Source organism: Trachinotus anak, unplaced genomic scaffold (genome assembly GCF_046630095.1).
Source record: "Trachinotus anak isolate AG129_WGS33_773 ecotype Australia unplaced genomic scaffold, CSIRO_AGI_Tana_v1 ptg000002l, whole genome shotgun sequence".
NCBI lineage: Eukaryota > Metazoa > Chordata > Actinopteri > Carangiformes > Carangidae > Trachinotus > Trachinotus anak.
The window spans coordinates 7,466,793-7,493,438 of record NW_027273853.1 but is presented as its reverse complement, the minus strand read 5'-3'; the positions used below and the strand labels follow the sequence as shown (position 1 = coordinate 7,493,438).

The following is a 26,646-nucleotide window of genomic DNA, read 5'->3' as shown; positions in this document are numbered from 1 at the left end:
ACTTGGTTATCAAGGTTTTTGCTATTGCCTGGTGCATGCCCCATGCTTGCTATGTCTATGAAATTGAGAAGCCATCTTTGTATATTGACAGAATGAGAACGTTTCTGCGTCTACAAGCCTGTCTTTCCAGGGTGTGAATGCCACCAAGCAGAAGCCGATTAAAGGTCTCAGGTTCCTCGAGACAAAACTGTCAGAGTGCAGCAGCAGAAACTAGTTCTGACAGTTTGTGTCTAAAGACATTTTTCATGTGCTGTGCATGAGAGATAAGACTATCTTGACTGCATTGTGTTCCTCTGATTACAACAGTTAAGTTGGAAGATGAATTACAGGCTGTGATAAGAACTGAAAGAAATTATAAAATGTGGCCACTCCTGCAGACAGAGTAAGATCCACATGCTTGTGAGTGAAGTCTGCTTGGAATAAAGAAAAGAACAGGTGGAACTTATCATGGGCGAGACACTGACTGTGTCAGTAAACCACAAGAAAAGGTTTTTAATTTACTTTACTGCATTTTTGAAATAACTAACACTGACACTATCTGACTGCCTCAGTGCAGTAACACCACCCAACCTCATTTGCAATGACTATTTGACCAGGGTTTGGTGTGCCTCTTTTGATGTTATCTCTTGGAACATTTTTAGCCTATGAAGTGATTTATTCTTCAGTCTAAAAAATATTGATGTTTTCAATTGGCTGCACTCCGCCAACACACACACACAAAAAAAAAAAGAAAAATGCCACTTTCAGACAGCGTCAAATTCTATATGACTTTTAATGGACTTTTAACAACATTCAACAGTGAGATAAGGTGAGTAAAAAAATGGTTCTGACTGAAGACCTTTGAACCCAAGGTAAACGCTACGTCGATGTGGAGACTGGCTTTAAGTGTTGGCAAATACAGGTAAAAGCCTCGTACACAGGACTGAGCTGAATCTCGGGACTGCAGAGAGGAGCATCTGTCGTCAGATCAGTCTCACTTTTAGGAAAACGTGTCAGCAGGAGCTCAACCTCCTGAGGCAGCTTTCCAATCGCAACCAATGCAAGTCTCTTCTGACCATTTAATACACAAACAAGCCTTTAATCACTGCGGTATCCAGTCAGTCCCAATGTCGTCTTACACTTAAATTAAATGACTTTATTTAAGTGAGGTGTCAAGAGCATTAACTGTAGAAGCCCTTTCAACGTTGATGAACCCACCAGAGGTATTTTAATCTAAAACAAACACACAAGTGACAGTTATAAGAGTAGACAACTGAAATTACACATAGGATCCATCTACCTGTGGGAAAAGAAAGGCTGCATTCCTGTATTGCTTAGGAGCATGGGACATGTACAGGATTTGGGTCGAATTTCACTTTCACAGAAACAGAGTTTTTAAGAAACGGCAGTTGCGAGGTGGCCAGCTTCCTAATGACAAACTAAACCATCAGTTGAGTTGCAGGACGCCATGCTCACAGAGTTATCAGTGTAAATGATAACAAAATGAATGAATAATCATATCACACACTTGTGTTGGCTGTGACTTTGCCTGGCACTCATGTGAAAGCTCTGCATGTTCACAATGGGCGCAGAGAGGGAGTCACTGAGGTGGAGAGAGGGAGAAGTGCCCCAGGGTTACTTAAGGAGCTAGGCCATAGAACCTGCAGCTACATATTAACCACAGCTTCACTTCAACACTGAACAGCAAAGAGTTTGAGCTGCAAAAGTGCTGAACACAGATCACAGGAGATCTCCAAACCGTGCAATCAAAACTTCCCTCCATCAGTAACATGAAACAATATTTACACTCAAGAGACCTGTGCAGGTGTTATGCACATGTCTGGGCCGGATTGAAAGTGTTTGCACACGTTTTGGACGTGCACGCTGCTTCATGTGTCACACGGGACTGACCCTTTAACGCTACTGTCAGTGTCACCTGCGCATCTGATACACTGAGCAATAAGCAATCAACAGCTGCTTCATAGCCGCCATTAGAGTAACAGGGCGCACCAATAAGTAGCCTTTGTGTGAAGTGCATGGCTCAATAATGAATAGCTTACATCACAGGGAGATGCTGCCTATCGATGAGCGAGGGCCACTTCAGCTGCGCAGGCGTGCGAACTGAAATCATATGAGCCTCCCTCCATACAATAACAATGCTCTGATAATCCTTGAAGAATTTCTTCATGTGCCCCAGTTGCCTGTCAACAGTCGTGCCCAGGTCTGGCGCTGCAAACCGGACTCGGTCTAAAACACACGCTGTGTCTACGGCTGCCACCACCTCTGTGCCCCACAACAAAATTCCCTTACAGACAGTCTCTCAGCTGCTGCCGCCGCTGCAGCAGGAGGAGGGTGCATTTCTCCAATAAAAGGCCAAATGAAGACAACTACCTTGCAATAGACAGCCCAGTCCGAAGCCGCCATATCCTCGGGAATCTCGCAGGGGATGAGAAGCGCTCGGTGCAGGATCGAGAGAGGAGCGAGGGGAAGAAAACAGTCCCCAGCCCACGTCCTCGTTTGTTTCCCAACAGCGCTGCCGCTGTCAAAAAATCCCCCACCACGTCCATACAAAGCGGAGCTGTGAGGTCACACCCGCAGGAAGTGACCTCATGACTGACAGCTGGCGGCGAGGACGCGCACACCCCCCTGACACACCTATAGTTTGGGCGAATAGCGAGAGAGCAGCGGTTTCTCTTGAGAAGGACGCCCCCTAACCACGGCGACAGCGCGGAGGGGACCGGAAGAGGACTTCCTGTGAACGTGCTCTGTTCAGACTGAGGCCAACCAGAGACCAACGAGTGGCCCCTCAGAAACACACAGTTAAAGTACGGTGTGACGTTCAGATACAATGATGCTGAACTGCAATCAAGACATCCTGGCAAAACATCCAAGTGGCCCCCTCCACTGTGCTCTCAATTCATTTCATTTAATTAATGTCAGCGAAGCTGTTATGACATAGATGTATAACCCTAACCATGTTGCCCACGCATAAACATAAAAAAAGCTAATTAAAAATGATATTTCTTAATACCAAACAGTATTTCAGAATCAGACTAGATTTCATTGGCCGGGTGCTGCAGAAGGAATTTAATTCTGGATTTCAGTAGCTCTCATACACATGCACACGAAGATACACACATAAACAAACAGCTATACAAAGGCAACAAAGATAAACGACATATGACTATTAAGAACAGGCAAGTGTACAGTATCAGTGATGGAAGTCTTATTCAGTTCATTTATTTAAGTAAACGTTGCATCACCACAATATAAAAATAAAACAATGTAAAAAGTGAAGTCATCATTTTATTTAAGTAACGGTGCAGAAGTGTTCTCAGCAAAATGTACATAAAGAAAAGTAAAAGTGCTGCACAATACTGGATGTCAGCGTTATATCACTGTATTATCAGGTCATTATTATTAATGCAAGAACATGTAAGCGCTACATAAATGTTGTACATGGTTATAAGTGGAGTTCATTTTAAGGGCTTCATCTACTGGTGGGCAGTTTCATCTATAGCAATGCGTCACATTTTATAAACTGAATCAGAAATCTGTATCTGAAAAGTATCTAGCTGTGAAATAAATGTACATCAGTAAAACGTGTGGTATTTTGCTCACAAATCTAGTCAGAAGTATGAAGTGCTGAAGTGCAAGTACCATAAATTTGTATTTAAACAACACCGAGCTGATATACCATGTTACTTTACACCAAGACTGTACTGTCCTCGTTGTGTCAGCTGTCTTGTCTGGGTTGCACACTTGCACTTTATGTAGTTATATGTTGTTAAACTGTTGTTAATTGTTGTTCTATGTTCTGTAGTCTTGTGTTGATTCATGTAGCACCATGGTCCCGGAGAAACGTTATTTCATTTTAACTGTGCATTGTACCAACAGTATGTGGTTGACATGACAATAAAATCCACTTGACTTGACTTGCCCACTGACAGTGTCACAAGTCAAATTGTTACTGTAAATGTTGGTAGGGCAAAAACAAAATAAATACTCAAAAGATAATGTAATAAGTTGCATATATTCTCTAGTGGCCAGTTTCTCTTTGAAAAGAAGGAAAACTGGAAATTTGGGTGTAATTTTATGGATAATTTAATTTCTAAATTGTTTATATTTTGTAAGAAAACTGACCTCTGTGTCACAAACTTACTCTTGCAGAAGAAAAAACATCAATAATTTCCTAATTAAAGATCCCCTCCCATATCTTTTAATACAAAAATGCTTTGAATTATAATTAGAGTCTGATTTGATTTTTTTTCCCCCACAAATTCCAGAATCTTTGAACATGCACACATTTTTGTTGCAAAAGTGCAACTGCTGGATGCAAGATCTCTCCTACTTCACTGAAAAGTTCATTCTCAGTCTGTGTGCACTGAAAGTTTCTAAGTTTCCATCCCACTCTCGTACAAGAACAAGCGTTTGCCTCCAAGCTAGAGGCGATGTCAAAAACTCAAACCCCCCCTCAGTCGCTGAATGTGGAAACAGCCTTCTAGCATCAAACTCTGCACATACATCATTCTGTGCATTGAAGCTCAAACATCCAAGTCAAGCAATAAGTAAAACACATGTTGCAATGTAGGGGATGTCAACATATTTTTCTTGTATACACGTCTTGTCACGCCAAAACTACAGAACTGAAGTCTAGCAACACTTTTCTTCAGATTCAGCTCTCTCTTTAAACTTCCAGATGTCTCTGCAGCATGAGCTGTAGTTTATGAGACCTTGACCAGTGCGTGGTCCTGCTAACTGTGAATGAGAAAACGATGCACTTATCAGCACGATCACATGGCAGCTGGAGATAACACTGTTCAACACTGACGCTAGGCCAAGTTGTGAGGGTTTCCAGTCAAAACTGTTGCAATAAACTGCCCCACTGATGTAGCGGCTCCATTTTCCCAGTTCATGCCAGATGCTGAGTGTGCGACCCTCTGTGTGTGTGTGTGTGTGTGTGTGCCGATTACATCTCTCTGCCCTCTTGTTTCCACATCCCGTTCCCCATCATGTTCTGTCTGTGTCTTTGGCAAAGCAATGTGGGCGTCACTAAAAAGTGTCCTGGGACCAGAGTGGATCCCTCAAGACCTCCACGTACACTCAGCACTTACATGCATAGTGGTGGAAAAAGGAAGAAGTATTCAGATCCTTTACTTAAGTAGAAGTGGAAATCCCCCCCCAAAAAAAACATTCATTTGAAATTTTACCCATGGCTGCCTCATCATGTAAGCAGCATTTCAATGTTGTAGTTGGTTGAGGTGATGTTTATTTCATGGTTGGATTTTCATGTAAAACGAGGCAACATTTGCACATTTTATAAGCTCATCATCTGTTTTGCATTTAAAATCATTACTTAAGTAACCATTAACTACAGATTTCATAAACTGAGTTGGAGTCCAAAGTACAATATCTGCCTCTGAACTGTTGTGAAGTAGTTGAGTAAAAATTAATCAAATACAGAAAAAAAAGCACATCAGATTTTAGTTTTGTCCAACTGCACTGAAGCACAGTGAGTAAATATGCTTGCTCATACAACCACACACGTAGCATATGAAGACAACTCTCCAGATGTACTGCATGGAGAGAATCTCTAATACGTCTATTTCACAGTCTCTGCAGAATAGTGGATCAGATTCTAGAGGATCCAACTGGAGATTCTGGGTTGAAGGCTCATTTCAGCCAGGATCCACCCAGCCAAAGAGTCTGTTAACCACACTTAGGTCATCTCAGTCTCGCTAGGCAGTTCTCAGTGGAGGTACAGGCAAGCAAAGCAGTTGTCTCCCAGCAACGTGTCACTTTATTGCAAAAGGAGATTTATGTAAAATCTTTAAGTAAAACCCCAGTGATTGACTGGTATAATCATGTATCACAAACATCAAGCATCAGTTGACAGAGACCCGTAAGGTCTGCATAGCACTGCTCATTTCTCCAAGACCATGAAGAAACATTAAACTAAAGATCTACAGTAGTTGGTCAATGTGAGGTGAGACAGTTGTAACTACTAAGCATGTAAGTTAATTCTTCATTCTTTTATTATCTATACCGCTTAACCGTACCGGGTCGCGGGGGGGCTGTAGCCAATCCCAGCTGACATTGGGCGATGACGGGGTACACCCTGGACAGGTCGCCAGTCTATCACATAGAGACACATAGAGACACAAACAATCACACATACTAACTCACACACCTATGGGCAATTTAGAGTCACCAATCAACCTAACGTGCACGTCTTTGGACTGTGGGAGGAAGCCAGAGTACTCGGAGGGAACCCACGCAGACATGGGGAGAACATGCAAACTCCACACAGAGAGGCCCCAGGCCCAGCCTGCATTCTGCTGCTGCATTCTTGACCTTGGACATAGTCATTTGATAAAACAATCCAAACTGAAGGTACATTTACTTGCTTTCTCTTGAACTTTCAACCGTATTCCACTATTTTTATCACAGGATGGAGTTTGCTCAACTGGGAACGGATCTGTCGACAGTTTTATGTCTTTTCATACATCTTCTGAATTTGGATTGATGGGATTGTTGGAGGAAATCCAGCCATTCACACTCAATCATGCAAATCGACCTAACCTGCATTTGTCTTTGGACCGTGAAGGGAAGCAATAGTACCCAGTGTGCAGGCAACTTTGAAACCCAGAACCTTCTTGCTGTGAGGTAACAGTGTTAACCACTGCACCATGATGCCACACTAATATACCCTTTTAAATCTAAAACAAAGAACTGTATTTAACAAGCTGATCATATGTATTATATGTAAAATCCTACTCTGCAAAGTAACTCCAGCTTTCAAATACATATATTGGAGTTAAGACTACAGCAGTTGAGTTGAAATATATATAGTGGCCGAAAATGAGAAGTTCAGTAAAGAGAAGTACAACCTAAAAATTGAATGTACATACAGCCCTTAACTAAATGTACTCAGCTCCACTCCACCACTGCAGTAGAGGTAGCTGTAACAGATCTCTGAAGATCAGGCAGAAACACAGTACAGCTCTGCATTAAATATTAAATCAATCAATGCAAAATCCTGCAGTAACAGATAACACTCAAAAGCACACCCACGCAGATGTCAGCTACAGCGCACTGAGCTTCTCCACAGCTGCTGGTGATTTCTCCATGTGAGGAGGACGTGGAGAAACATTAGACTCAGAAGATACGGCTCGTTGCAACACGACTCACGAGAACAGACAGTCCCCAGTAATGAGCTTCGGTCAAGACTTTCTGTCTGGACAGCAGCTGGTTTCCCAATTAATGGGAAACTCAGAATGCTTTCCACATCTAGATAATATGATGACAACTGCCCCATTCACTTACAACATGTTTGTCCCTGAACTGAACCAAGCTGTAGTAAAACAGGCCATGACGAAACAAAAACTTGATGAATTTATGTATGGTTATGAAAGGACACCTATCTTTAGAATTACAGTTTGGGGGAGGACTCACTGCCCCACCATGGTACTAAACACATACAGTAGATCTATTTTAGTAATGAAATGCAATGAACAAGACTGTAAATATGATGATGCTGGTGTTAATAGTAATTCTATGTGTTATCCTCTGGTAACTACATTGATGGTGTATGACATTTAACCCTACTGTTTAGCCCAGCTTAGCCAAAACAAACGTTTGTACCACATGACTTAGACGTTTCTGTTCTCAACCTTCATGTTTCCTGTCACATATAAAGTCGCAGTTTTATATAACATACGTTTGAGGTATCTGGGGGGCTTGCATGTACTTCTTTTGAGAGGGATTAACATGTTGACCCACTGAAGTGCAGGATGTGGGTCAGTGTGGAGGTTCAACAGCAGTCAGACCTCTGCTGCCACCTGCTGCTGAAAAACGGCCAACAGTGGTGGTTACATCACCTGCATCACCTCCTCACTACAACATCAAGATATTCATTCAAGAACAAGCCTTCTGGCTACTGGGAGAAATGAGTGAGTATATGACCTACAAAAAATAATGTTTGATTATTTAGCCTACTTAATATTACTTATACACGACAATCATGCACTATTATATATGTACATTTACAACACCCTCTATCTGCAGACTCTTGATTTGAGTTGAAGAACTAAAGGGTAAATGAATGCTTATAAATTGAATAGGAAATGAATCAACAACTACTTTTATAATTTATTGTCAATTTTTACAGCAATAATTACAAAAAATAATTGACTCCAGGTTCTCATATGTACAAATTTAATTTCCCTTGTATTATATCACAGTAAGTTGAATATGTTTTCACTGTGTAGTGTTTTGTACCATTTGACGACATCGCCACTGTTTTCAGCTAATTGTGATGAGCATTTTTCACTAGAATTTTTTTCACAAGGGAAATAATCATTATAGAAGTATACAGAAAAAACAATAGTAACATTATTATGTGACGGTGTTAGTGAACCACAATGCAGACATACTGCATGTGAAGAACATCACATATCCACTAGGTGGCACTTTTGCCCCATCTGTAACAGAATGAATGAGGCCTGGAAGTTGTGCTGGTCTTCGGTTTGTTTCTATGTGCAGGAAATATAAATATGAATATGGAATAAATATCATTGCTATAGAAACAAGTTATTTCATTTCCTTGCCCTATATTTCATAGCGAATAGCACATTTCCTAATCACCGTGGCACAGATTAACATTGCTGAATCTATTTCGATGCCGGCTTAGTGTTTCTTCATTTCAGTGAATGCACCCTCTGCTCGGTGGTTTATTTGAGAGGCCTGCCCACACCGAGCCTTCAGTCCTATCCACTTACATTCAATCAATAATACTATTCCATTTATACAGCTATGACATCATACAAAAGCTTAGAAAAGCTCTGCTGTGAGTGCTATTCTTTTCAAATTCCTGGCAAGTTTGGATAAAACAACAGTATATTATTGAATTCTGACTGATATGTTTCAGACTGAGTCTCAAAAGCTTTTCATTAGTTCCTTATTGCATGGGAAAAGAATACCCCAGGGTGGACGTCAAAGCTTTTTGCGATGTTTTTTTTGGTGAAGCAGTGAGGCAGGAGATGAAGGATGGAGGATGGCATTTAGAGATGCAACCCCAGAGACAGGATACACACAGATCCATTGTCTCATCAGGCTTAATATTCAGCTCACTTTGCTCTATCACCAAGGCCAAGGCTCAAATCAGTTCAATATGGTGGCTGGCAGGGGACAGCTACACAGTGGGTGCAGCCCACATACAAATACTCCCACAGCTGGTCTCAGTGGTAGATTTTTTTCCCACGCTGCAATGTTACTGTCACATAATCCTTCTCATTGTGTCAGAAACATTTGGTGAATATGTAAACTAGTTCAGCATGTCTGGTATGACTGATATGTGTGAAGCTATGACATGCAAAGTAGAGGACAAAATATGTGCAAATCGAGGAGGTGTAAGTGTGTACAGTAGGCTTTAAATGTGTCTGTGCATGCATATTCATAGTCAAACGCTTATTAATGAGCTGTTACCTCCGACACATGGCTGATAACTGGTTACATGACTGGAGAGTGAGGGTACAGGGGTGAGCGAGGGCTCTCGCTGTGAATGACAACCCCAAGTCTGACCTTGATACGAGATACAGGGCTGGAGTCTCAGACAGTGAGGCATGTCTGATGCCCAAGTTGGCCTGATACCGGCTGGCACTCACCTTGTCATCTATCTGAGTATGTGCGTATTTATGTGTGCTGTTGGCCGGAGAGCGATAGAGTACTGTAACCATCATCTGTTGCCATATGAATCATGCTGTAGCCCAGGAGGTGAGATTGTGCCATGGCTCTTCTTTCCATCTGCTCTGCTCTGGGGCTTTACAGCATGTCTGGGGCTGCTGGCTGAGCCCAGGACTGGATGGAGGTAGTCAAGTCAGGCTTTTTCACACATTATTCCAATGTTTTCTCAGCCAACAAACAACAATAAATGTGTTTGGTTATGTTCAACACGGGCTCGGGCTGATTAGCTGATAGCTGATGTGTGGTCTATTGTTTTGGGTAGCTGATTAAGTTCTGGATTTCACCAGAAGAGAGGGAGCTCTGTTGTGATGTTCACTTTATGTAAACTTCAATAAAGGGTATGACAGTGTTTTGGAATCCATTCAGCACCAATGAAGTTGGTCAACTACAGATGAGTCTCAAAGTTCAACAGTTAAATTGACACTCATGGGATGTAAGAACAAAACATCAAAGACAAACTGATTCATTATCTTATTTTCTTTATTATTGTTTGAAGCAGAAAATCAGAAGCAAACATTGTGAACTTTACCTGCTGGTCCTGTCTGCTGCTATGACTGACTGTGGATGCCTGTGGTCCAGCTAAAAGATAACTTGATGACTCAGGGACTGGACAGTTGGCCTGGTTTGCTTTATTTGATCCTGGGGCCTTTTTTTTTTAATGCTGTGCACCTGATGCCCCCCCCCCCACCCCTTGTCTGTATGGTGAAGGATTGCTGCCCTTCAGGGAAGGCAGTAGGTTGTATAGTTATCTCCTGATTGGGCAAAATCACTACCCTGAAACCACACAACCTACTACCTCACCCCGTACGAACATCAGAAAGGTCCTACAGGTTGGCAAGCTTTGGTGGAACTGGTACTCTAGAGCATTATGGCAGGACTACACATAAACACTGCATTATATTGCGGTAAATAAATACATCCTCTTACATTCTGACAATAAAAACACTTCATATCAAAACCATCTTACAATGACTGACTCCATAAGTTGTGTTTTAAATACAAGCTGTCAGAATCAATTAGTTTGAGGAAAAGAGCCACAAAAAACTGTTAGAAACCAGAGCTAAAAAACAATTGGATTAGAACATATTTGTGTTAAAGTTTACACAATATTCAGTTTTTGTGTTGATTGTTGTTGTTTGGCACAAACAGAACCAGCAAGACATAACACCACTTATGAAATTTCCTTTTTTATTGACCATTAAGTCTTAAAGTACAACCATGAAAATCATGAGAGGGAACCTACCTACAGTAATTGTCAAATGCTGCGACTGAGTTATGTTCTTAGCAGTCAGCGGGTAAACATGCACATTCCAGTGTTGATCCAGATCCAAAAGCTCCAACAATGGCATCTGAAGACATTACAGCCACTTCAGGAAAGACAGTAAGTTGTATAGTTATCTGACAGGAAGGGTATCACCCTAAAACTATACAACCTACTACCTCACCCCAAAGGACAGTCTTTAAAAACAAAGTCCTTTCAGGTCCCCGTTCATGCAGGTAATCCACTTTGACACACCTCACTGAATACAAAACAGCGGTTATGATTCACAGACACACAAACACACATGCCACTCTCCTCTGGGACACCTCACCGGTGTGACTGGAGTCTGTGTGTTCAGAACACAATGTGACGACAGGGTCATCCGGTTCATGGCTCGAGCCCAAGGGGAATTCAAATGATCTAACAAGGTGCGCATGTCCCAAACAAATACTGTAGCCAAGATATTTCCATATTCAAATGCAACCAGTATATAACTTAGAGGGTGCTGTGACATCCAAAATGAGGATTTTACTAAGAAGTACTTTAACCTCAAACTTATTAAAATGCTATTTTCCATTCATTAAATGCTGTCTATTTAAAGAGCCCAGACCAGGCTTTGCTCAGCGTTTAGTAGGTTTATGACCAGTGCTGAAAGATGGTGGAAAATAAGGTTGTTATCACTCGACAGGTTTGGTTCCCAGCATGATGGCTGGGACCTCACAAGAGGCCACGTTAGGATTAAAAAGAGAGAAATCATAATTCAAATGCAATTTTTTTTTACTCATCTCTATTTTTTGCTCTTTTATAAATTGAAGCACTTGAAAGTTTTACTCTAAAAATAATACAAATGTAGATAAACAGATCTCTCTCTGCTTGACCTGCTTGCAACTCATGCAACATGTAGAATGCAAATGCAACCTGTGACATGAGGTTGCAAATGGAAAGGTCTTTGCTTTAAAAGGTCACCAGCCAAAAGGTTTGGGAATCACTCATCTAAAGCTAAGCATTACTGTTCACAACATACAGTAAAAGTAGTTTTATTTTGAACCATCTGTGCTGATTCCACCAGGCTTCCACTTTTTTCTTAGTGCTGTTTTCTGTGCTTCAGAGAGGAGAGTGTTAACATTAGTGACCAGTGTTGAGAGTGGGCGAGCTGGAGCTATAGCTCATATCCTGGCCCACATGTGCGGAGCAGAGGGCCACAGCTGCTGCTGCCTCTGTTAATGTTTCTCACCTGCTCTGTAACACGCAGCGAAGGGGGGGGGTGGGGGGGTGGGGGGGGTGGGTGGGGCACTGGCCTATCGCCTCCTGCCTCCATCACGGTTGCAGCAGCACGTCAGGTAGCCTCCATCTGAAAATCCCCGAGAGGGAAAATGTGTTACTTCTGCTTCTCAAAGGAAATGTAGAAATACTTCAACACTTTGACTTTTACATTTGACTTCAGTGAGATCAATTGCAAACATCCCAGTGGCTGATAGTCAGTACAAGAGCGATTTTGGTTCTCAGGTGAAACATATTGTTTACGGGCAATTTGAGACGGTGTTTTTACAGCAAGCTTGTATGAAACTCTGTATGGCTCATACTTGTGTGTTCCATGAGAAATAGTAGACAGCAGCAGCGTGCACAACTCCAAATACTCCAGCAATGTATCAGGTGCACAGTCGTTTCTGTCCGAACAGAACAAACAGAGCACCAGCCCCTCTATTAGCCTTCATCAGCGTACACTATGCTGATGAAGGCTTAGAGCTGAAACACCTTCGCTGTTTGCTCCACATGAAACAAGAAGAAGATTTATGAGTGAGTGCCTGTGCTCTGTTTGCTCTGTGAGAAAGCCACACCATCCCACATGTTCAAATGTCACAAGATGCTGACACACAGTCACATCAGGGTCATCTTTGTCAGCACATACCTCTACAGTAATAATATCCTATGTGCGAAGGCACAAACACAAACACAGCACAACACAAAATTGTGCGTCTTGGGCTGAGGGGCCCCATTGTTTCTGCTCAGTAGTGAGCCTGCATTATTCAGCTCTGCTTTACTTAAACCGTAGCACTGGATGAGTGCACTTTAAGTATGCACAGACACACACCCTTACAGAGCAACAGACACACACTTTGCATGTACTTTACACGATAGCAACCTACAGTATGCACACACACATATGTTTGCATATGCACAGGGTATTGACAGAAAGAAACAAACAGAGCTATGCAAGGAGTTCATTTACTTAGAATTGAATTTTATTTCAAGCAAATGGTATTAAATTAAAAATAAAAAAAAAAACTAATTTTCTTGAAAGCATGCTAGAAGCATTAGATTAGTGCTTTGCAGGGAATTTCAAATGGAGTTGCACATTAGAGAAATCTTTCATCATATTCAAATCAAGCACATTTTTAAGCTTCAATATGTTTTAAGTGCGAAACTGTCGGCTCTTTGTGGAGCATATCAGCGCTCACCTCACAGTCTATTCTCATTGTGCAGCCCTGCAAAAAGCTCAACGGTGTGGGCCCAGACTTCATAAGGTAAGGTCAAGGCACGCTGTCCTCTCAGTCTGCTGACTGGACATACTTCATTCTAATATAGTAGATGGCTCTGGGGTCCTGACCAACAGAGAGGATGTCCAGGAAAGCTATTGCTTTCAAGTGAAGCCAGTTGCTATCATCCAGTGACGGGGAAATATTCACACTCGCACCCACACACACGTACTGCAGAGGACCAATATGCAACGCAAGCACGTACGCACGCACACACACACACACACACACACACACACACACACACACACACACACACACACACACACAGGCATGTACCCTTGTGCACTCTTGTTCGGGACTCTTCACACGGTTATGCAATTCAATCTAAAAACACCTCCTTTACTAAGAGCTTGTCCACCTGAAAATTCAACCTTCTTAAAAGTGTGCAAACTCAGCAAGCGCTCCTTCACTTGAAAGCACAGCATCTGTAACTGATACGCCGCTTTAGCCGTCTACCTCCATTAGCTGTTTAGAGGGGCTGGGGTGCAAAGTCCTGCTTACTACACTTCAGCGTCTCATAATGTCACACAAACACATACCGTACTCACACTGTGGGGCATGCACACACACACACACAAACACAGAAAAAAACACCCTTTGTAGGGAATAAGGCAAAATATGATATTCATTTACCTCATCACATTTTCACACGGCGTTCACAGCAAAGGCACGCACTGCTTAAAATGCCACTTTAATTGAATCACACTTCAGTCTAAGTGCTACTGTGCCTATCAATCAATACTGAAGCTGAGTTTCACTGCAGTGATAGTCAGATGGAGTGGAGTGCTGTAACCTTGTAACCTGATCTTTGGGGTTCTGGCGGTCTGTGGTCAGTCAGTGCAGTGGGTAATCCGGAAAAAGAAGCTGGACATTTGCACAATATGCATCCCCCCATTTCCTCAGAATATGCATATATTTCTACTCATCCACCGCGCTTCGACTCACAACATTACCATTAAATCATTTGTTTAGTGTGTGTGGCTTAGTGTGTTTAAGGGTTGTCTTAATTTAATTTGTATTTTACCTTGATAGATCGGGATCTCTCTTTTGTGGGAGATATTTACATTTAACAAATAAAGTCACCATGCACATCGAATGACCGTCTGGGCAAGTGCAGCACCGTTGAATAAGGCTTCATATCAAACCAGAAGTCCTTTCAGGTGGACAGTTATGTGCCTGTACCATTGAGTGCAAAATTTCAAGTGCAACAGTTGGCCTTAAATTTCGGCTCTAAAAATCAGACAGTAGATTTATATCATCGTTTTGCCATATTTAGACAATTTTATCTAGGGAATTTTCGAGCCAAAACAGGTTTTCTATTGGTACTAGTATAGAAAGAAATTCAAATGTTTTCCAGTCTTTGCTCGCTGTAGCTCACTCTTGATCTTTATTTTAGCCCTTAACTTATGGAGTTTACAGAAAAGGCACTCTTCTTCAGTCTCTTCCTCAGATTTACCCATCTCCTTAGCCCAGCCTTTGGGGATGCCACACAATTATATAAGTGCTTATGGTTGAGATTTGAAAGTATACACAGTATATATGCTCATCAGGCCTTGTGTTTAGTCCTGTGTGGCTTCTCATATAGCAGCGCTGTGGTATAGGTATATGCACACACTTGTGTCCATGTATTTCTCTTTAGTCCATCTACATGTGCGCCCTGCTTCAAGTGAAGAGGTGTCTGGGTGCAGACAGGAGGAATCCAGATAGACACGGTGGAGCATTTATAAAGGGAAGCATGGCTTCTGTGCCCCCCCACAGCCCCCTCAGGGTAGCACAGCAAGCATGACCCATCTATTTATACCAGGGCCAGGGGGGGAGGCAGCGGGAGGAGGGGGAGGACAGGAGCGGGGGAAGAGGAGAGGCTGCATGGGCAGGTCCTGTTACACATGCCAGGGGGGATGGCTGGGGCAAGCCACAGGGGGATTCTGCTCAAAGTCAGACAGGCTGACCTCCCCGTCACCTCTGCATGAGGCAGATATTGAGCTTGTGTGAGTGTGTCTTAGGAGAGTGAAAGAACACGCAATTTATGGTGTGCACAAAGGTGTTTGTAAATGTATGCACCTATCTGTGCACGTGGGGCTACATGTTTGCATTAATGCATGTGTAATGAATGCACTTGTGTGTGTGTGTGTGTGTGTGTGTGTGCGTGTGTGTGTGTGTGTGTGTGTGTGTGTGTGTGCAGATCAACATGACGCATGTGATGGAGTATGCATGTACTCACGCCTATGTGCATAATATGTATGTCTGCCTGTCAGGCTGTGAGATGAACCGGACCCAGTGACCCCCCCACCCCACCCCCCAGCAGAGCCATAAACATGCCAGGTGAAGAGGGCTGGATAAGGCAAAGTTAGCTGATCCCGGTGCCCCCCCCTCACCCCCCGGCCCCATCCTTAGAGGTAAAAAACGACCCCAATCATTGTAATGACAGGGCACGCAGCAGGGGTCGCCCAGACCACTCAGCCCAACATTGCCAGCTGCTTCTCATCTCTCACACACAGTATACAGTCACATGTACACAGAGAAACATACACACACATGCATGCACGTGTGCGCACACGGACACGGTGAGGCTGCAGGATGCACGGCAGGGCGCGGGCCTGTGGAAAGGTCTACGTGGGAATGACTTGTTTATGAAGGGTTCACAGGTGTCTATTACAATTGCAATAAATATAAGGACACCTGAAACATCATGCATTTCAACAGTTTCCATCATAATAATCATTAGTGCTCTTGGTACTAAAGCCTATAGCCTATAGGCTGATGCTTTATGCTACATTAATAGCTAAACGCTTAAATTGATAATTAAACCACGGACACTTACCTCATTGATCATAAGATGTTTAAAAATAGATGTTTGTTTTTGTCTTTGCCTTCACCTTCACCATTACATTTTTACATCAGGAGATCTTTGCAGATGCTTCATTTGCTTTCCAGACGAACTCCTACAATACAGTATTTCACTATACATCTCAGAAATACATCAATATTACCTATTGTTTTGTCATATAAAGATTCACAGGCTCAGTCTTTGTTCAGCCGTGCTAATGGGAGCTGGTGAAACGTGCACTGCCATGTGGCTGCTGGTGACCTGTAGGGCCCCTGTCTATTAGGGGAAGTCTATAGTCCTGACACGTCTGCATGCCCAGCTCTGCTCTGGCCTGCCTGCAGGGCCCCTTTCAGCTTGGGCAGTGCCCCATCGAGCTGCATCTGTCGCCAGCTATATTTAGAGGGTGGGACGAATACCTTTCTGCCTGGATATGAACTTCAGCTGACAGACAGAGGGCCGGAGTAGGCAGACAGGGATCTGTGCCGTTTGTAACCTTGAAGAGCTTGTTACCCCCAGGCTACAGCTGGCTGTACTCAGACGCACCACAGTGGTTAGCAGTTACAGCTGAAAGCTAAGGCTGTAAATAAAGCACAGTTAACCACAGTTAGCATTGAAAAGCTTGGTTTGGCAGCAGTTATTAGCACCAGTGCCTATAGTTCCAGGACTGCTGCCAGCATGAAGGGGAATATACAGTAACGGACGCTGATAAAGAAATGTAATACTTCTCCCTCTGAGAGTGACAGAAGAATAATGAATACATTTCTGTGGATTTGAATCACCTTCAAATAGTCCTACATTTCTGCCTATAAGCATTTGTGTGTGTGGCAGTGCCAGCGAGGCAGCCAGTGTGTGATATATGACCATGTTGCACGGCCATCTGCTCTATATAACCATAAACAAACGCAGGCAGGCCAGCTTCACAGTATCACTTCCAAGAGGTCTATGCCAGATAAATGTATTCATGCTTTAGTCTCTGGGTAGATGTTGCAGAGATATGTCCTAGAAACGGGCCACGGTCATGCAACAGCATTCATAATTCATTCCACAAACACAATATGGAGGCCACTCTGTCCCATATGCAAACACATGGCCAGATTAAGGAGCGGAGAGCCAAAGGGGACAGAGTGCATTCTGAACTGTAAGCAAAGCCATTGACTGTCTGTCTGTCTCAATGAGAGCTTGTGTGTGACAGGCCTAAATAGGCCAGGTTTTACTGTTGGAGGGACCTCTGCTATATTTTGCACCTCGAGTCTAAATCAGTTACATGCCAGCAAAGATACAGACACACTGATACAGTGAGGGAGTTTTTACAGCATCACTTCAGGCCACAAACAGATATAGTACCCAGATATACACTTGTGCTGCTTCTCTGTGTAAGCTGTCCCTGTGTTGTGCTCCTTTGGCAACAAGGTCAACTTTTATATATTTGTCATGTACATACACGCTGATGTCTTCTGCAATTTTTAAAAAGAAGGCATCGGATGTTTGAAGAAGTTGGCACGCTGGTCAGTTTACCAGCTATGCTGCAAAAACAGGAGACACCCAAACAACTGGTGTCTCTGTTAGGCCAATTATTCTGGTGTTACCATGAGCTCATTGAGCAAGAGAATAAAATTACTTCAAAAGTGAGAAACTGTTTTCAACATTTAGAGGCTAACTCCATTAATTGTGAATGTGGAACTGCAACTGTTCAACAGATGAATATTTGTTAAACTGAAATACTAAAAAACTCTTAAACTCGGCTACAATCTGACATATCAAGTAAATGATTTTATTTTGCTGGAATCGTAGGTCAAACGGCAGAAACCACAACTGACGAAAACAACCCCTTTGCTCACCGCGGCCTTCGCTAAAGTGCTGCACGATTTTCTGCGACTTTGTCAGGTAAGTTTAGCAATGGGCTGGTCAAGGGAGGAAAACGCAGCAGCAGACGCCTACTGAAAGCTTGATATAGTATCAGTGGTCTTAGGGTCAGATGAGAGGAGGATTTTAATAACATCTGCACATGTAATCATACGCCTGGCGCATACAGAGCTCCAGAGCCGCGGGCAGCTAGCTACCGCTGCTGGAGTTTGCAGGGTGGGGCCTGGGGTTACTGAGTGCATGTGATACAGGCACAGCAGGGTTTGAAGCTACGGTTAACAGTGCGTTGTGGTTAGGGTGGAGACAGGTACACAAGCAGAGGTTAAAGCTTTACCCATGCACCCTGGCTCTGGAGTACTGCAGGCAGGCGGGTTGTGTTGTGGAGGAAGGAGGGAGGGTGGAGGGTGGAAGGGGGTCATGCAGCTGTGGACCCTGCCAGCACGTTTGCCCCACTGGAAAAGAACCGTTTATGGCGTCCACCCAAGGTCAGCTCTTTGAGAAGAGGAGCTGGGAAGGGTCCAGAGGGGAGGCTGATTGTTTGTATGCAGTCAGTCGGCAACAATTAAAAACCTCTCCGCAAAGAAAAGGAATATTAAATATTCTATCATTTTCTCCAACTCCTCTCTGTTTATTTTTCATTTGCCAGCATCCAGTTGCACCCACTTTTTCTCCCCTACTTCACTCTGTCCTTCTCACACTGCTACCTGACTACTTTGGCAGTGATTCACAAAATGGCGGCGGGGAGCTGAGAGCTGGAAGGCAGAGAGTGGAAGCCATTTTCTAACAGATCCAGGCCCTGGCACAGACAGAGTCAAGACTTCCTATGCCTAGTGGACAATTAAGATTGCACCCCATGTGTTTTCTGTGCATGTGCACCAAAGATGTTTTTTCTTTTTTTTTGGTTGTTTTTTTGTTTTTTTAATCTACTGCACTAACAAGCCATTGGGACCACTTGGCCTTTCAAATGGGATAAAGGCACAATATTCAGCCATTATGATTTAATCGAATGCAGACTTGCATTATAATAAGTCTCAGAGAGAGAATGAAAATAGATGTAGACAGAGCAGTTACATGCCATGCATAAAACAAAGGAAACTTTTAGAGCATCTAATTACAGACTTCATCTCATTAAATGAAATGCAAGACAACACAATGGCATTACAATACATCATTAAATAACAACATATTCAATTTACAATACATTATGGTACTTACAATGCTGCTACGATCGCCAGTCTGTCTGTCCGTGATTTCACTTGTTGGGCAAATTGGTTGTGCCTGTGGCTGAAGTCAAAACCCATCTTACTGCCTACAAGAGAGAGAGAGAGAGAGATGGAGAGAGAAAAAGAGAGAGTGAGAATTGTAGAGTCCAGGGGATAGACAATTTACAGCAGTAGAAACAGAGAGGAGGAGAAAACAACAGAGAGAAGCAGAAGCAGTGAGAGTGATCAGTTGGAGAGCCAGCAGCAGCAGCGGCAGCGGCGGCGGCGGCGGCGGCGGCGGCAGCGGCAGCAGCAGCAGAGGGCTGTAGGGTCTCCTCTCTGTAGCCTGTTTACTAATAAGCTCGCCCCACAGTCTTGCCTGGCCAAGGAAACTCATTAGTGGAACATGTAACACACCGCACCCTCTCTGCTGGCCTGTACACCAGCCAACTCTCACTGCCGCACGCTCACCCAACACCAACACACAAGCTCCGCCGTGGTCTTGGCCTTGCCCAGTAGCACCCACTCGCTGCATACGTGCACACATTTTGGCACGCTGTGTTACTGACAGCCTACAGTGTCATGTGCGTGGGTGAAGTGGTGCATATGCGTGTACTTGTGAGCATAATAAGTGAGTTTCTGCACATGCGGCACAGTATGTTCACGTTCACGCACGAGGGCACGTGCGCGGACTGTGCGGTGCTCATGTACGAGGCAGCTTTTGACATGCGCCCGCGTTGCCCGGTGCGCATGTAGGCGTGTGATGCTGGGACCATTGTGTGGAGGTGAAATGGGACAAAGGACAACTGAGGTAGTTAGTCATGATTAGTCAAATCTCAGATTGCAGGAAAATAAAGAGGGTGACAGAGATAAAGAGAGACGTGAGCGTTGTCCTCTAGCAGACCAAGGAGGACACTGCCAATTACAGGCCTCCACTCGGCACGGCAGCGGTGGCGACGGCTGTTGAAGGATGATAATTCTGTACAAGGACGCTAATTGTAGCGCGGGACACAGCCTTGCCAGGGAAGGGTCTTTTATATATTGTTTCTAATGTTTGTAATTACAGTGCAGTGCCTTGGACCGCTGCCAGCACATGTTTATGGGCTCATGAGTAACCCAACTCCTCCAGCCCGTGGAGGGAGATTCATGTCCGAGCTGTGCACTCACTGCACTCTGTGTGTGAGTGCTGTTTGTGTGTATATGCATGGTGATGACTCATAAAGCCTGGCGCCTGGGTGAGTACATGCAAAGGGGATAGTCTACAGGAGAATATACCACATGAAAGTCTGTAAGTATGGTAAGAAAACACGATATATATCGAAACTCATCTCCATTCCAAAGTATTTTCTTTTGACCATTCAAACTGAAGTTCAGCACGTAAGGTGAAGTGTAGCTGTGTGCGCAGGGAAACCTGGATATATAAACATTACTGGAGTGCTGACTTTCACAGCAGAAATCAGTACTACAGAAATCAGAAGAAAATCGCAGTCAAATCAGTAAAAGAAAATGTAGGTAATGACATGTTAAAGCAGATAGTATACTCAATATTCATTCTCCTGTACCTAAATGAATAACACAAAGACACCTCAAGCCAGTGTATTTATTTCTATCTCTACATGTGGCTAACGTAATTCAGCTCAGGGCTGATGAACGGTACGAAAGCGATGAAGTGGAGGTGAGGTGAGGGAAGGGATTTACAGTATTTTGATAGTCAGAGAGTTGCAGGCGAGGCCTTTCAACACTTCCAACTTTACCTCCAAGTGGAACAATTTTGCTGATTCCGCAGTTTTTCTCCGACTAAATTGCCTTGGCGACAGCGGCGGCCAAAAGCTGAGGAAATATATGAGCGTTGGAAAAGAAAAGTTGAGTGGGCGCAGCTCAATGTTATCTGGAATATCACTTTGCCTGGCAGGTACATAAAACAAGTATCTGTCCTGACGATGTGTGCTGAGAGACACTCACACGTGATGCTGCAGACCACAGACGAAAGACTCTCTGGAACACATACTGACACCCTGAACACTGGCTGGTCAGAGGTAAAGAAAACATGTAGTTGTATTTTAATGGTTCTCAATATTAATCTGGTTGGGTGAAAGAAATCTGCCTGTCGAACGTCTGAATAACTCCCTCGAGAGAGCTGCTCAGTTCTCAACAGTGAGACTTGCGTTGTATGGCGTGTAAAGTGTATAAGAAAATGGTTCTTGGGTAAATAAACTTGAGGAAAAAAAAAACAACAAAAAAAACCAAAAACACTTTGACCTCAGCCAAAGGGTCCATGATGTAAAGCAACCATGTTAACATCTACAGGAAAAGAGGGGGAGGTACAGGGGAGGAAAATCTACATCATCTGTCACCCCTGAAACTCTTACCCCGTCCAATATTATGTCATTATGACTGTGCTCACTGCCTCTGTGGAGTTGCTGTGGTTTTGTGTTTAAATTACATGTGACACTCCCAGCTGACATCCTGATTAACACAGGGAGAATAAAATGGTCCCCCCCCCCCCAATCCACAGTAGTCAGTGGGGTAATGCACTAATGGCTTCCATGTATGGTGCTAGAAGTGAGGAAAAGCAGGTTTAGAGACTTTGTTGTGCATTTACATACGTGTGATATGTATGTAAGTGCATCAACATATGTGCCTTTAATTATTTTTCTTATTGAGCCCTGAACCTTGTGCAATAATTTTAGCACAAACAACACAAACCCCCCAAAACGTACGTATATGCGAGCGTATGCTCATTGGGGTCGCAGCCTCTTTGTTCAGCCTCTCTCCTCTCTTTTCAGGCCTTGCCTACTTCCCACTGTACTGTACTGCTGATCCTGTATGAGTGCTCCACAGCCTGTAGTGGCCACTGTAGATCCACTCATCTGCTATCCCACATTCACAGTGCAGGAGGGCAACAGAGAGCCCCACGACCACAGCTTCTACCACACAGACCCGATCTGACGAGACAGTCGTTTACCTCGAGGAGATTTAAATGTCTTTTTCTCCTCACTGACAACTGCTAAATAAAACCCCGAGGCAGATGTCACCATGATTGACACGAGCGCTGTAAAATGCAACCAATTGTCTCACACGTTTCTGCAGAATGCACTGTGACATTTAGATGTGCTCGGCTGCTGAAGTGGGATTTCAATCCAGCTCCATTTCTACAAGCAGTGACCTGCTTGAGTAAACCTGTTGCATAGTGTTAGATACTTTGCACCACTGCTTATAGTCTGTCAGTAAGAACACTGGACCTAAATCTACGGCGGAAGTGCAAAGTCGTCATATTGATACCCTACATAAATACATTTTCAACCTGCATAATATCGTGTCAGATTTTATTTTCCATTTCCTTCATTTTACAAGTAAATGCACCAAGTATCCACTTACTTGAACTTGAAACATGAGGACTTGAGGGGAAATGTGGCTGCTTCTGCTACAGCAGGAGAGTTCCACATTAAATGTATACATTTCTGGCCTAGTCGTTTATGCAGCAATTATATTGTCCTGAGACCAGAAAAAGCATATTATTTTCACATGACTTTCGACAAATAATTTGCAAAAATCTAACAGTGGATACATGTTGCATCACCATCAATTGATTAAATATACAGAAAATAAAATGACAGTGATTAAGTGAAGACATCAAAATCCTCTTACAGGACTACATAAATGCATTTTTAGAACAGGCAGCCCCGGCAATACTGTATGTCAATCAAATCCCTAACCCTGACAGTCCTCCAGAGAGCTTAGACATACAATATAACTTTCATTATGCCGGGTTTCTTGGTTTTATTGTACTTAAAACAGCACACTGAAACCATTTTAGCGGGAGAAATAAAAGAGGCTTCATTATTATGGCAGAAAAATATATTTACAGTGAGTGCTCACTTGGCCCCCATTCACCACTCCAATCTGGATTTCATATTAGCCAGGAGGAAACTGGATGGAATTCACAACATCACAGCAAGCTCATAAATGAAACAAAATCACATAATCTTAAATACCAATTCATCCACTTAACAAATGAAGCAGTGTATTGGTGGCTTGCTGCTGTGTTGTACTGGTGAATGACTCATTTTCACTGTATGTTGCACTAGTAAGAATACACTGAGCACTGGCACATGACCTAAACCACACACTCAACACTTGAAAAGTATCTGGCAGAAACACTCAGACCCAGAGACATACAGTAGTCTATACAGTGCTGCTACACACACACACACAGCCACTAAAATCTGCTACAGGAAACATCTTATTCAAAAAGTTATCCAGAGACCAAAAACCTCTTTCATCTCCATTTAGATTACACTACTAAATAATAATATTCCACCCCCGGATTGTATTGTTCCCATCTGTTAATTCCATGTGTTAATGTTGTGTGAAATAAGATTTTTAATATTAAATATACTTAAGTCAGACATCTGGCAATGCCTCAGGCTGGCAGTTTGTGAGGGAGAGGTTGCTCTGTTTTCTTATCTGCATGGATAGACTTTCTATGCTCATAATGATATTGAAAATAATAAATAAAGCAACTCTGGAGCAACTGGGATCACAGGAAATTAAACAACTCATGTACATATTGCCCTGTACCTTTTTCTACACCAGCCTGAAGGGATAATGGGATACATATTAGGAAACACTAAATGCTGAGAATTGTAGTTTGAAATAAATAAATAAATAAATGTAAAAAAAAATGTTCATTGTGACCCTTCATAAGTCAAACAGTAAAAATGAGACACTTGATAGATTTGTGATTTTGCTATCAAAGATTAAAATAAATAAATAAATCAGGGAACATTGAAATGAGCTCAATATTATAAAAAGAAATTCCATAAAAATTTACAAATATTAAAGGAAGCAAGTAGAGGACGTGAGCACACCCATGCATGTCTTACATGCACACACACATACACACACACACACACACACACACACACACACAGAGTAAAAATATGCTGAGGCTGTGTATTCGTTAACCATTACTGTTTTTTTTAAACCAACAGCAATGGTGTTTTTTTTTTCTTTTTTTTTTATCATATACAGTTATTTTGTTCTATGCTTCCTGGTGTTATTTTTCTCTATGTAGATGTATTCTTATAGGAAAAATAACTTTTCCCTCTTTGAAACTTTATGTCAGAACTTTTAAAATTGTTAAATAATTAATTCTTCATAGAAAAAAAATCAGGGAGAATATTATTTTGCAACATTTAAACTTTTTCTCTCTGTACACTACATCAAATGTTAATGTGTCACTCAAATTCGTCTAAAACAAATACAATTAAACAAAGCAAACTAAACGCAACGCATAAATTAAAATAATTCAAATATTTTTAAAAACCCGAATTACATACAATAATAATCACATACAATTGCCATGAGCACTGCATAACTTTAGTTCTACACAAAGCAGTGCATTTTTCAATTGATACCTATAAAGTTTTGAGGTGTGAGCATATTTTCAAAAACGTATAATATTGAGCAATAGCTGGTATATTCTAAGAAGAAATCAGATATAAAGCCCAATTTCATTAAAAATCCAGAAATTCACATTCAAGTTCAAGGCTACAAGTCAAGTTCAAGTTTGGGAACTTGGTGTTCACACTGTGGCCTGCAGTTTCCTTCAGCTCTGATTTTTTCCCATTCACGAAACACTGGTAGCTTTGTATATAGAATAAAAAAAAAGAAAAAAAAAAGAAATAAAAAAGAAATATACTGACTGATAAAATGTATTAACAGGGCACTTTGGGCTGTCCTACAGGTTTAACAGAAGAGAGACTTTGAACACACCATTTCATCAAGCCCAAGAACACACACTGAAAGAGCAAGAACAGACAAGGAAATAAAAAAATATGTTTCCTACTGTGAAAAAGTATCAACACCTGACATCCTGTGTGAAGGAAATTATTCAATTATACATATAAATATGTATCTTTGATTGTGTACTTGTATTTGCGTGTGTGTGTATACGTGTGTGTGTGTGTGTGTGTGTGAGTGTGTGTGTGTGTGTGTGTGTGTGTGTGTGTGTGTGTGTGTGTGTGTGTGTGTGTGTGTGTGTGTGTGTGTGTGTGTGTGCCATGATTGGCTTTGCTGTATTTGCTGTGTAGCTGCAGTGAAGCTGAAGTTTGCTCCAGTGCACAGAATGCCTCATTGTGGGCTGTACCAGGCTGTTGGATTGGTCAGGTATACTTTTACAGAGAGAAAATACTGCAAACCCTCACCACCCTGCCATCTGCCTCTCAACATGCAACCTTTCCCTGGATGACTGCCATCCACTGCCAATAAGGCCTGAGGGGTGGAGTAGTGTGATACTCTGCCAGCCAAAACCATGTGTCCACTGCTAGTTAAGCAGAGCTTATTATATTCATATGGATGACCATAATCACCTGCATAAGCGAAGGCTGAACCTGAATCACCTGAAAGCTAATATCAGGTTGGTTTTTGCTTCACAAAAAGTCCTCTTTCATATAAACCCTGATAGGCAGCCTAACATCTGAGCACTCCTCAGAAACCAAAGCACAAAACAGGCCAAAGATGGAAGATTTCCATAAATCAGCTGCTAATATGTCAGCTTTAAAAAACAGATATTTGAAAACAGGTATTACTATGTAATAAAAATGTTATGAATAGACCTGGGGATCGTAAATTGCCATATAAACGGCTCATATGCTACTGTAACCTGAATTTTCCATTGAATTGATAAAGTTAACGACCAACTACCTGACAAAGGGCCGAATGAGCCAAAGTAAATGATGTTTTATCTAAAGTGACTTATCTGCAGTCAGAAATTCATCATTTCAAAATCGTTTCTGTGGAACTGCTCACAGAGGATTAATGCTTATTCAGGTTTACTCCTCTTTCAAATGAAAACAAGGGAATGTTTTCATTTGCATCGATGTAACTACAAAACCATTTCCAGAGACTCTGCATACACCAGTTACCCCTTAACGTTACCATGCAAAGAATCAGTCTTACGACGTCATGTGTTCAAAGATGTAAGATACACACCAAAAAAAAAAAAAAAAAATCAGGGAATGATGTGATCAACATTAAAAGTAGGTGTATACAGGAAAATACTTTGCAAACGACGAAGTGATGGACGGCTTTATATTTATTCTCTATTGAGTCTTCTTTAACTTTTCAGAACATTGAAGTGATCAACATGATCAGTACACCACGTACCTCTCTTCAGTACATACTGAGCCCGGACCGCATCACTCCTATGCTCTGAAATACCTCCAC

The 26,646-nt window shown here is 42.4% G+C and overlaps 1 protein-coding gene and 1 long non-coding RNA gene across 2 annotated transcripts in view; both read right to left on the bottom strand.

Annotated features, from left to right (window-relative positions):
• Nucleotides 1-2,579, bottom strand: part of pparab (peroxisome proliferator-activated receptor alpha b) — a 29,743-nt gene extending 27,164 nt beyond the window's left edge. The window contains exon 1 of the mRNA XM_071493288.1: nucleotides 2,371-2,579. The gene's annotated coding sequence lies outside the window, so the exon portion shown is untranslated. The remainder of the gene's footprint in view (nucleotides 1-2,370) is intronic.
• Nucleotides 2,580-10,185: 7,606 nt separating this feature from the next.
• The window catches only part of LOC139630122 (uncharacterized), a 41,431-nt gene continuing 24,970 nt past the window's right edge, over nucleotides 10,186-26,646 (bottom strand). Inside the window, exons 4-5 of the long non-coding RNA XR_011693122.1 lie at nucleotides 19,430-19,519; nucleotides 10,186-12,335 (exon numbers count right to left, since the gene is read on the bottom strand). This is a non-coding gene — a long non-coding RNA (uncharacterized lncRNA). The remainder of the gene's footprint in view (nucleotides 12,336-19,429; nucleotides 19,520-26,646) is intronic.